Genomic DNA, 9,454 nt, shown 5'->3' with positions numbered 1-9,454 from the left:
AGTATTGGTTTTTTGTTATTCTTCCAAATATGATGGGTTTATTTTAGACTGATCTCACTACAGGATGGAGACTTATACAACAAAAGGACATAAAAAGATGGAGTAGGGTATCAGGATGTGACTGATGTCAGGTCCCCTTCTTTAACATGTCACTATGTTGTTGCTGAGGAGCATATTTAAATTAACTCTGCAGCACTTGACTGAAATGTGGTACAAACATGACAGTTTCCAGGCATGCCTTCAAGGGCCACCTTTAGGATTGACTTCATTGTGAAAAGTATTGCGATGTTTTTGGAAGAATACAAAGTTTACATTCGAAATTGCATAGAATTTGAAGGCCCAAAACAAAAAGGGTGTGTTTATTTTACTTCCAGGGACAAGCTGCATTAAGCCTCCAGTTCACACCCCAACCCAACTCTGTGACCTCCTGCATTAAAGTCCTTTCCATCTATTAACACTGAGAGGATGAATCCCACTCCGAGTTGGAGGGTCTGCATATAACCTAGTCCAACTAAGCCAGCATTATTTATTTTGCTTAGCAGAAAAGTTCTACAATCCAATTTATTTTTAGCAATGACGCCAAAGTGAGTGCTATTGCCAACTGTCTGTGCAATGTTTTCTAATGTTTCAATCTTCTGATTAACTCTTTCACAGATAGAGCCTCCACATTCAGTACTACCATTCACATGATACTCAGATGGAAGTCTGCAGTAGAGTTTTCCAAGAGGCAAATTACTCTGAGACAGCTTGAATTTGGCTGTGTCAAAACTCACAGCCAGCAAGTCCACCTTTTAAGGCCAATACAACCCATCCATAGGTAGTTTGGCCCAGAAGACTCTTCATCAACATTACTACCAAGATTAAAACAATCCCATTTCTAGGAGGCTGTCTTAGTTTATATTACTATTGGTATGATGAAGCACTATGACCATATGAAAGTTAAGGAGTAAATAGTTTCTTTGGTTTATGTCTCCATATCTATATTTCACAGAAGGAAGTCAGGACAGGAACTCAAAAAGGGGAGAACTTGGAGACAGGAGCTAATGCAGAGGTAATGAAGGGGTGCTACCTACTGGCTTACTCCCTTTGGCTTGCTCAACCTGCTTCATTTTCCAAGTCAGGACTGGCAGTCCTGGGATGGTACCACCCACAATGGATTGGGTCCTTACACATTCACAACTAATTAAGAAAACTGTCAATAGACTTGCCTATAGTCCAACCTTCTGGGGGCACTTTCTCAGTTGGAGTTCCCTGCTCTAAGTTGACTCTAGTTTTGACAAGTGGAGATAAAATTAGCCAACACAAAGGAGTTTGATTTCCTACTTTTCCTTGTGTTTGCTGCAAATCTGGTGTCAATAGTCAGTTTCAACCCTTCAGGCAGCTTATTCTCCCCAGAAATCTCTGAACTAAGATTCTGTGTTCTATTTCTGAGGTGAAGTTAAGTCCATAGTTACAGACCCTGTGCTTGGTCTCTAGGTGGTCAGATGCCTTTTTCAGGTGTCAGTGAAAGTATGGCCCGAAGTAGAAAATTCCTTTCCACTGTAAGATTTGGTTCTTAGAACTAATTTTTATATAATTTTTAAATTTAAATTAGAAACAAGCTTGTTTTACATGTTAATCCCAGTTCCATCTCTTCCTCCCCTGCCCCCCACCAATCCCTTATCCCAATCCCTTACTGCTCCCCAGGAAGGGTGAGGCCTTTCATGGGGGACCTTCAAAGTCTGTCACATCATTTGAAGCAGGGCTTAGACCCACCCCAACTGTGTCTAGGCTGAGAGAGTATCCCTCTATGTGGAATGGGCTCCCAAAGTCCATTTGTATACTAGGGATAAATAATGATCCACTGCCAGAGGCTCCATAGACTTCCTAGTCCTCCTAACTGACGACACCCACATTCAGGGGGTCTGAGTTGGTCCTATGCTAGTTTCCCAGCTATCAGTCTGGGGTCCATTTTGACAATACCAAACCTATATACTGTGCCAAGATGGCCCTGACAGTCTTTCCTGGGGTAAATTAAGTGGTTGTGTTATACAAATCTATAGCCTGAGGGAGGGCTTACCCTGCTCCACCAAGGTAACACCAAAGGCCTTCTCCTGTAAATGTATTTTCTAATAGGCTTATTTCATCTCTATTTATAGTAACATCTTTATTTCTGTTCACTTTACTTTCCTAAGTATGGAATATATTTCCTTTAAATATATGTATATATATTATATATGCTTTAAAAATTTAAAAAAACAGCATTCTAAAATTAAAACAGATAACGTGAAGCTTATGTGAATTGGAAAAAAATGAGGCTCCAAAGAGTTCCCATGGGAATAGATTCTATCATCAAAACCAGTGTTCAAAATGGAGATAAAGGTTAACACTCCATATTTAAATACACAAGGAAGTGTTTTTGTATAAGGGGATGTAGCAAAGCAAATTAATGAAAAAGTAAATCTGCTTGGGTTCATCCTACTTCTCAAGCATGAGCTTATTGAAAGAATACATTAATTTTCTTAACTTTTCTTTAGTGAGAACTCATTCCTGAAAAATGAGTGATGTGACCAGCTATGGTCAATGGGGATTATTTTTCAGAGATAATAATATGCACGTATTGTCTATGGGTTCCTGGTTCCTGTACAGTAATATATTAGAAAATTGGTTCTAAACTTAGAGATTGGTAAACATCTAATAACTTACCAATACTCAGTTATTCAGGCAACTCATCTGTTTTCCCCAAAATATGTGTCTGTCTTACCATTGTTTTTGCTTTAATGAGTGATATTTGAAAAACCTTTACTTAATTGTCCTCTTCACATGGCAGTATTTCCATATCACCTAATAAAAATGTAATCTGTTTACCAGGGTTACCCAAACTGCCTTAACTGTCCCTCTTTTCTCTTTGATCTGTCCATGGCATTGGGAACTTTCTAAAATATTACAAAATCTACCTATTACAGACACAACAAATATTGCATATTGAATAAGACAGGAAATGAACCAGAGAAATCTTACCTTACTGACAAAGCTAAATGGAAAACTTACGAACCCAAATTCACGACTGTGATTGAGTGGCACCCATACAAACCATACATGCAACCACAGTCTCATTGCCGAGTGGTCTGGGTAGGCAAAGGAAAGGACTGGAGAAGCCTAGCCCTCAGCCTTCTTACAGACAGCAAGCACCATAGAGAGATGGCTCAGCCGCTAAAGGCTAGGCTCACAACCAAAAATATAAGACTTTATACAACATCTTAAGGGCCTCCTTTTATATCATACTTGGTGTTTAGAAAAAGGATGAGAAGACAGAGACATTGTGAAGTCCTGATAAAGGAAGGAATCAGAGAATTTAACATAAATTAATTCTGATTTATGTGATCTAATATGTCAAGATTTTTAATCTATCTTTTGCAGCAGCAGATATCCTTTGATACTGGCAAACATCACACAATTGTTGATTTCCTCTAAGAGAGAATATATTCTGAAAATCTTACAGTAAAAGGCAGAGGGAAATAGAAATATTTCTGGATCTTACGAATCAGTAATCTTAAATTAAATGATATGATATAGTTTAGTTATCTATCATACTATGTCAGCACTTAATAATTTGAAGAGTTGCAAACTCATAGAAAACATTAAATAAACTTTGATAATAGAGGTTGCTATTATTTCTTTTGCATTTTTTCAAATGTAGAGCTTAGCTAACATTACTGAGTAGATGTTATCCTCAGAACAATGTATGTGTGGAATGGCATATAAGAATACCCATATGAGGAAACAAGAATAAATTGATATAAAGCAGATATATTTGTGTTTTAAAAAGAATCAAATAATTTAATGAATATAAAAATCGCAAAAAACTGGTATGGGAAAATGTAGGGGAATAAAATATATGGTTATATTTAGTTCAACATGGTTCTCTCATGTCTGGATATATACAAATATGCTCAGGCATGGATGCCACAGGTACTCACTGCCCATCTCTGATGTAGGTTTTAGAAAAGTGGGCCCAATATACCTAAATGTAAGGACACTAAGATACACTAGCATAATGAGAATTTGGAAAACACTATGTGCAACAACTGCTTGCCTCCGCACATACCTTTCTTTTAGTATTTTATAGTTCTGATAAAGTGAATGCACATAGAAACCATCTGTAGAAAGATGATGTCAGAGGTCCATTCTTATTTCAACTGCTTTATTTTCTGTATCAAGCAATTGCTTTCAGACTGCCAGGTAGAGAAAAAAAAATATGGCCCGACCTGATCCTTACCAACTTAAACTTGAAGTAAAGCTACCTTAGAAAAATGAATATATTTTTCTTAACACATACTAAGCAGGGAAGTGTAGGCGATGAAAAAGTTCATAGAAGAAAAATCAGGCTCCTCTGTATGTGAAAAGGCAGAGCCTCAAGCAGTTTGAAGAAGTTTTATTTAAGAACTTGACTTCACATGCAACCCACTCCATTCCACAGTTCGACGGAGTGGTGCTTCAAATGTGAAAGGTAGAACACTCCTGACATATTTGGGCCAGGTACGAAATTAGAGTATTTACACTCTCAGGAATTCCTGCCAATTGTGAAAATGTCACTCCACCTTCTGGTGTAATCAGGAGTTCTTCCTCGTTTAATTTGCAGCAAAAGTAAGCAGCTTGCAGTTTTCTGTCCTGGATGGAGTGAGAGTTTATTCATCTTGCCTCGTAATTGGCTTACTCAGGAGCATAAAAAAAATGGATGTGACCTTGACATGGAGAAAAAGAGCTATCCATGTGACAGGGCAGAACCAAATATCATCCCCGGTGACAGTGGCATCAAGCCAGTCATTATAGCTCAAATGGGACAGGGGGAAGGGGCATGGGAGGATTTTCTCTAGTTCCCTAATTAAAATGGTAGGGCATTCAGAGGAGAAATGCAGTCTAGCATTTTTATAAAAGAAGAAATTTGGTCAGCCTAGAGAAAAGCAAGACACTAAATATTTTCTACTTTTTATGAAACTGATACATTATGGAAGCACAGCATATCCAACAGTGTCATTCTAGGTGAAAATATTACATTATAAAACTTACATTTGGTAACTATGTCAGAGTGGAGAGCTATATGATAAAACAGAAAGGGTAGGTCTGTATCTAGGATGACAAATACATCTGTGCCACTCCCAAAGGGCTATTACGACGGTAGGGCTTGTAAAATGGATTTCATTTTGGTTAGGACTTTGCAGGTCCTTTTGAATACTTAAAGGGCAATGTTTCTTTGAATGTCTAGGAAACCATCATTAATTGATGGCCCAGGAAACACATGAAGACTCACTGTACTGGACATGGTTAGCAGTTAGAGTTTGTGAAGAAACACCATCAAATCAGAGTTGAATATTTAGAGTCTACATCTGGTTCTTGAATCTCTTCCTGATGCATTTAGAATGAAATCTTTGTGAACACTGCAGACTGTCATGCCTTCTGAGCTTTTATTTACCATAAATAGGAAACCTATATTACTTCCTCGGCCAAAGGATAAGGGCGAATCTTCAGGAGGTTACTTCGGTTTAAAATGAGTAAATCCTACTCACTTGTTTCTCCACATAAGGGTTTGTTTCCTTTCATTCCTTTTGAGTAGCTGAGTCAAAGGCGCCTAGAGATGTTTGGCCAACTATGACCAAAACACAGGAAAACATGTTCTGGAGTACAGACAGTGAGAAACAGGAGGAAGAGGTAAGGTGTTTTGTGCTTAAAAGTAAGAATTAGGAATGAGTCTATCTTTTACTAACCATGTAGGTTATTTAGGGAGGCAAGAGATGGTGGAGTGAATAGGGGATGAAGTTCCTGTCCTCTGACAATCAGGCCCAATGCAGTGACAAGAGTGTGAGAGCAATCTATCAAATTATTATAAAAGACTTAGTAAAATCTGCCTAACAAGCAGAATTTGTGTTCTTGTAATGAGTTTATACAGAGCATGGTATAGCTCCTGGTTGTCATAAATGGTTATAAAAATGGTAGCGATTATTCTTAGTAACGCCCACTAGTCCATTTTGTTACAAACATGTACCCAATGGAATGATCCACTGAGACCTAAACTGCCTGTGGAAAGAAAGTATGTATTTTAAGGAATAAGCTCAAAGAGCAGGGCTGTACAACAGAAGAAGCAAAAAAACATTAATATTTAAGGGCCTCCACCAGGAGCTGGGCACTGAGCTGGATCTCACATATGTGACTCATTTTAATGAGAACCCAAAAGACAAAATTTTCTAGAAAGTCTTCTTAGTCCATGTTTGAGCAGCAAGATAATGTTGGAGCAAAATCTCAGAACCTAGGGATAGACTACTGTAGTCAAAAGCTTAACACAGGATCTCAGCATGTAATCCTGCATTCCACCCAGGTGGTCACCAGTGTGGATTATTGACTGTGGAACTAGCTGGGGGTGATGATTAAATACCTAGACATATTTGAGAGAAAAATATGCCCATCAGAGAAAGAAACCATCAAATTAGATACAACTTATAAAAGTACTTTTACACCTGATACATGAAAGTAAATTATTACTGAAAATAAGCTGTGAATATTTACTTGGTTGTGTGGCTATTACCACCATTTTCTGCTCTGTGTGTCCTGGATTTGTGTGGTTTCTCGTGGATAACTGGAACCAGGGCCAGACTTTTGGGGCCCTCATCCAATGTTCCTTTTCACTGTAATATTCTGCCTTATGGATCACTTGATTGACCAGTTAGAGATTGTAGTCCACTAATTTAGGGAATAATGGGCTGCTTCTTTAAATAAGAATCTTGATCCATCCCTTAAATGATTTGGGTTCAAATTACATAAACATGAAGAGAATCCCTTCTGGGAGATTAGGATGGACTTGTGATGATATTATGTCAAGTGACTTGCTGAACAATTTAGCCCACAGATTTCTCTAAGGTCAGACTGAGAATTAGCACATTCCTTTGCTAATTTTTCTCATGCAGAATTACGTTCATCAATTCACATGACATATGTGATACATTGACTTCAAACAGAGACTATTTTTAATTTGTTATATGCAACTTAATGATGATGAGGCAATTATGCTATCAAAGCAGCTTATTTCAAACTGTCTGACAATGACTATTCATTCCCTCATCCCAATAGATATTTAATGAGATAATACCAAGTAATTTCTAGGTATTGAGGATTAGTGGAAAAGAAAAATAGTAATTTTCATACTTTTTGGAAACTTCCTTTTTAGTTAGAGATATGAAACTCTAGAAGACAAATATGTAATAATTTCAGATATACTAAGGTCCTGAAGAACAGTAAAGTAGAACAAAAGAATAAGTAGTGGTACTTAGTTGTAGGGTGGAACGTGAGTGAGGAAATTAATGACAGCACCTTTGAGGAGATCAGCTTGTAATGGGAACCTTCCTAGCGGCAGAACAGAACTAAATGAGTAATGTTCCAAGAGATGGAAATAGGTCAAGGATGAAAATAGGAGCCTTTAGGTTAAGAAGAAGCTAAGAAGAACACAAGAGGTAAGGCTGGATAGCTGACAAAGGCAAGCGCATGTGGATCAACAAGTAAGGATTATTATAGATGTCAGAGATGGAAGCTGATGTTTGAGAAAGATGGTTTTTAGCTTCTTGTAGAAAATAAGTTGTAAGGGATCAATGAAAGCTTGGATGACAAAGACCAGGAGGGAGTCCACACACACACACACACACACACACACACACACACACACACACACACACACACACAAATCCTAAGAAGGAATCTTATATGGAGAAATTATCATGACATTGTGGTCAAACTATGAAGAAAATTAGGGAGTGGTACACTAGGAGACTTTAGGGAGCACTCAGTGTTTTTCCTTGTTTTATTCTGTAAGAATCTCCTCAATGCTGTTGATAAATACCATGAACACTTAAAGTAAAAATTAGGTTGGTGTATGATATATAACTTGGAAATAATGTTTGGCAAGCTATTTGGATAGGGTTTCAGATATTGTCTGTAACAACTTTGATAAAAAATTGTTCATGATAAAATACATTTGAGGCGGAACTGGACAATGCTTTCTGTTTTGCTGTACAGTCCTGTTTTTGAGAATAAAGATAACAGTTGCTGGGTTGTTATGACTTTCATGAGTCCTTCTGAGTGATAAAATGATTCCTAATGATATTCTGCTATAATCATGATTGGTACCTTATTCAATGATCATCAGAGAAGCTTCCTCGTGTAGCAGATGGGAACAAATATAGAGATCCAGAGCCAGGCATTACAAAGAGAAAGGGAGAGTCCTGGGAACATTCAGCTATAATCTGGCTGTCTCCATCAGATGCTCCCCCTCAGAGCTTAGGAAACATCTGCAGAAGAGGAGGTAGAAAAAGAGTAAGAGCCAGAAGGGATGGAGGACACCAGGAGAACGAAGCCCTCTGAATCAACGGGATTAAAGCTCATATGAACTCACAGAGGCTGAAGCAGCTAGCACAGGGCCTTTGCTGGTCTGCATCAGGTCCTTTGCATGTATATTATGTCTCTCAGTTTAGTGTTTCTACGGCCTCCCAGGAATGTGGAATGAGATAGTCTCTGTCTCACATGCCTCCTCCTGGGCTCTTTTCCGTCTGTTGGTTTGCATTGTCCAACTTCAATGTGATTGTTTCTTATGTTATTATACATTATTTTGTTATGTTAATTGTATTATATTTTATTTCGCTAACAAGAAATAAAAAGGAAGTGGATCCAGATGGTAGGGGCAGTGGGGAGGAACTGGGAAGAGTGGATGGAGAAACTAAGGATTTATTATATGCGAAAATTCATTTTCAATAAAAGTGGAACTAGTAACTTCTTTCCAACCACAAACTATAAAAATAGTTGATTGAAAATAAAACACAAAATTGCTGTTGAATGTAAATGATGTTTCTAGTTTTCCCATGCAAACTCAAAGGTTGGGTGATATGTGATTAAAGTAACTTTTTAAAAGAAGAAATAAATATACACTTATCATATACTTCTTTTTGTTTTCATGGACGTATAAGGAACATCAGCTTCTAAGAACACTTTTGTCATAGGGCTAAATAATGCTGTGGTATATACAAGAGTGGATGACTTCTGGATCAAGGGTTATTTTTGCTACTAGTGTGGGATAGTCTAGATTTCCAGTAACTCTGAAGTGCCAGTGAATTACTGGGCAAAGCCTTCAGTGAGTGAGTAAAAATACTGTTATGTTTATGCATGACCTTTAATAATTTAAAGGGCAATAACCTAGGGCAAGCCTGGATTGCCTTATTTGATCCTAAAAACATAAATAGAAACTAAGATTGCCTTGAGGCTGCAGGTCCACATTTTGTTTCTAATTATTTCTCTAAATAGATGACTAGAGCACCAGGACATATTTCAAAATACAATGTGAGTTAAAAAAAACATTGAAATTGATTTCCTACATATTATACGACTAATAAGATGACCCAATTTACCAATTCATAATGATTTTCTTTAATAAAAACAT

The 9,454-nt window shown here is 37.5% G+C and overlaps 1 pseudogene; it reads right to left on the bottom strand.

The window, feature by feature from the left end:
- Nucleotides 1–386: 386 nt before the first annotated feature.
- Nucleotides 387–8,584, bottom strand: LOC101822906 (annotated as a pseudogene).
- Between the last annotated feature and the right edge of the window lie 870 nt (nucleotides 8,585–9,454).

Source organism: Mesocricetus auratus, unplaced genomic scaffold (genome assembly GCF_017639785.1).
Source record: "Mesocricetus auratus isolate SY011 unplaced genomic scaffold, BCM_Maur_2.0 Super-Scaffold_100026, whole genome shotgun sequence".
In the NCBI taxonomy this organism is placed as follows: domain Eukaryota; kingdom Metazoa; phylum Chordata; class Mammalia; order Rodentia; family Cricetidae; genus Mesocricetus; species Mesocricetus auratus.
Note: the sequence above shows the minus strand (reverse complement) of the source record. Positions and strands in the feature narration are given on the sequence as shown.